This window comes from Canis lupus, chromosome 16, assembly GCF_048164855.1.
Source record: "Canis lupus baileyi chromosome 16, mCanLup2.hap1, whole genome shotgun sequence".
In the NCBI taxonomy this organism is placed as follows: domain Eukaryota; kingdom Metazoa; phylum Chordata; class Mammalia; order Carnivora; family Canidae; genus Canis; species Canis lupus.
In genome coordinates this window covers 6,740,163-6,743,470 of record NC_132853.1, presented here as the reverse complement: position 1 = coordinate 6,743,470, position 3,308 = coordinate 6,740,163, and the positions used below count along the sequence as shown (strand labels likewise).

The 3,308-nt window shown below is 59.6% G+C and overlaps 1 long non-coding RNA gene across 1 annotated transcript; it reads left to right on the top strand.

The window, feature by feature from the left end:
* Positions 1-709: 709 nt before the first annotated feature.
* Positions 710-2,875, top strand: LOC140607415 (uncharacterized). Its single transcript, XR_012009447.1, has 3 exons — positions 710-844; positions 1,150-1,330; positions 1,794-2,875. It is a non-coding gene; the product is annotated as an uncharacterized lncRNA (long non-coding RNA).
* The last annotated feature ends 433 nt before the right edge of the window (positions 2,876-3,308 follow it).

Below are 3,308 nucleotides of genomic sequence, written 5' to 3'. Positions count from 1 at the left end.
CTAGCATTTTCATTAGGACCATCTGCTGCACCTGGCCCCTTGGCCCTCGCCCCTGAAAGATACAGACGCCTCTGCTGACTTTATTAAGGACCTATTAACCCAGTGTCTTTCAGACCTGGGTTATAGAAGCCAGCCCTGGGCAGGGCTAATGATGCTATCACTGCAGACCTTGGTTTAGAGCCCCAGAGGGGCTACAGTGGGGAGGGCTAGGAACCTAGGGTTACAGCGAGGGCTTTAGAGCCACACAGGTCTGCCTGCTTTAATCCTAGCTCCTCTGCTAATTGGCTGTGTGGCCTTGGGCCACTCACCTGCCTTCTCAGAGTTGCCGCTTCCTCACGTGTAAAATGGGCCAGTGATGTGCTTGTTTGAGAATTTACTGAGCTAACGCATTGTATCACTCGGCACAGAGGAAACACTTGCTATCACCAGTAACATCCTGAGAACCCTCTGGAGTCAGGCAGGGCAGAGGACTCACCCACATCAGCCACCTGACCCCTTTGGGATAGGCAGGTGCTGTAACCCTCCCTAATTTATGGATGAGCAAACTGCGAATAACAGGGAGATTAAGTCACGCAGCAGCCACACAGCCGGGAGGTGACAGGGCCAGGATTCAAATGTAGGCAGTGGACGTCACAACTGGGCAATTTCCTCCCTGGCTACTGAGCAGGAACAAAGCCTAGGCTGGGTGGGTGGGGCTGGAGGGGCACCTCTTCCACCTCCAGTGGCCCCTCTAGCGCCTTGAGGTGACAGCACAGCAGAGCAGAAGGAGAGCTGGGATAATAACAGAGATTTACAGTTTCCAGCGCAATTAACTGCACCATCTGGATGCCACACGTCCACCTGGGTGTGTTAGGAACCCCAACCCTTCGGCAGAAGTGGCAGGAAGGGATGGGAGGGGGTGGGGGGAGCTCTCACACACTGCCAGGTTGCCAGCAGAGTCCGTGTGGGGCCCACCTGGCTCCCCTCAAGCCCCACATACCCCTGAGGGGATCTCGTGCTAAGGGAGCTGGGTCCCTGCCAGTTTCAGAAGAGTCCAGAATGGCTGAACCCAAGGATACGAATGCAGAGGGGGCTGTGGCCTGAGCCAGGAAGAGGTCAGAGGAGGAGCAGTAAGAGTGACAGTAACACAAACACGATGCTTGCTTTCAGGAGTGCATGACGGTCCAGGACTCAAGCACCTTGTGTTCTGTGCCACGTTCCAGCCTTGTGATCCCCAGCAAGTGGCTTTGCCTGTCTGAGGACCTGTCCTCTCATCTGTGAAATCAGGAGCATCGTGGTACAGATCATGGCTGTCCTCACGAGGGCTGTTTTGAAGGCTAAATTGGATAAGGTAATGTACAGACCCCAGTGAGGTGCCTGGTGCAGAGTAATTCAGGGGTTACTGTGATTATCATCCCGAAGATGGACCTGCCCTAGGACAGAGCCAAGCCCAGAGTCTCAGGGCTCCCAGGTGGCAGTCCTGGGTCACACCAGGGAGACTGGACAGCCCCTTCCAGCTCCAACAATAGTGCCGTGTTCTGAGTACCGACTCCGCGCCAGTCGCTGCTAAGAACATTTACGCATCACTTCGAGGGATGATCACAATGTGGGAGGCGGGCATTGCACTGTCCCTACTATCCAGATGCTCAGGCTTCAGTGGGGCCTGAGCTGGGATTCATCCCCAGGACAGTCTGGTCCTGAAGCCCTGGTTCTCAGCACCAGCTACTGCCTGCCCTTGGACAGAGGTGGGGTCTTCTCTTTACTGTCGCAACTGCTCCCAGCTCCCTTTTAACTACGTCTTCGTTTCCTTCTAGAAGGAGAGGGCTAATAACGATGCCAAGTCGGCATGGTGGACCTGACATCTTCTGGATGTTAGAAGCTTCGCCTTCAGGGGATCCTCTGGCACACGTGGAAAGGGGGCCAGAGGAGAGAAGAAGGAACATCAATCCATGACCGCCCCCCACGTTCTTTCCTTGGTTCTGTGGAGGCCAGGTGGCCAGAATCCCATGGCCAGCACAAGGCCACCACACAGGGGACCAGGCTGGCTGGGGATGCGGGAGGGGTGCAGAGAGAAGAGCTGGAGGAGGTTTGAAGCAGTGGTTCCCCCTTCCTCACACACTGGCTCCCTACATTCTCATCTGGTCAGCCTGGACGCTGCAAGTCTGAGTCCACCCCATACGAAAACAAAAGCGTTATCATTTCCATTAGAGAAACCCCCAGAGACATGAGCTGCTCTGCTTGCCTTCCCTCTTGGCCAGTGTGGCCAGGGCAGGGGCCAGGAAAATGAAAGCTGTCCTGCCCAGGGGAGAGAGGTCCCAAAGTCCTTGGCCGGGGCCCTCTCCCGGGCCATACCCTGGGGAGCAGCCCAGAGGGCCTGGCGCCCACTTACACCCCCCTGCCTGCAAGGAGCAGTGCCAGATGGGGAGGCTCCGGCTCCTGGCCTCTGCCCCAGCTCCGCAGGCCCCGTGACCTGTCCTCCTGGGACCCCCTGGCCTGTCCATCTGAGGTGACCCTTCCCCCTTCCCCGCAGAAACCCAGACCTCTGACCCTTATTAAAAACAAACCAAACAAAATCTGGAAAGAAAAAAACCCTCCACAAACAGCCTGGGAGATGATCGTGTGTCTGCCCAACACACACACACACACACACACACACACACGCACACGCACACGCACACCCCAGCTTCAGACGTGCGCGGCTGCAGCCAGGCTTTCACGTAAACAAGTTGCTGGAAAGTGCTTTTGTTTATGAAACATTTAGGTTTCCCTCAACTTCCTTGGGGGGAGGGGGTGGACTGGTTCATAGTTTTCTGGCCACCGGGGAGCGGAGAGGGAGCCTGGGGCTTGGCGGGGTTTCATCTCTGCCGGTTGGGATCTGGGGAAGGGCAGGCGAAGAGGAGGCGCAGGAAACCCGGGAGGGGGGCCCGGTCCCCGCAGGGCGTCAGGCTCCGCGGGGTCGCGGTCGGCCCGGACTCCCCTCGGCGGCCCCCGCACGCGGCCCGGCGCTCGGACCACACGGGGGACGCCGGCCGGTGCGTCCCTGCCCCCTGGGCTCCCGCCTCCAGCGCCGGGAAACCGACGGACAGGCCGGGAACAAAGGCGGACAGCACAGTTTTGCTTTTTTTCCTTTTTCTCCGCCGCCCCCCCCAACCCCCCCCCGCACCCTAGCGTGCGGCGGGGCAGCTCCCGGGGCCGGGCGGCGCCGGGGCCGCGGCGGGTGCCTCCGAGACGCCCGCGCGGGGCAGGGCGCGGGGCGCATGCGCGGGCCCGGGCGCAGGAGGCCGCGGCCGCCCGCGCAGCCTCGCTCGCGCCGGTCTCCGTGGCAACGG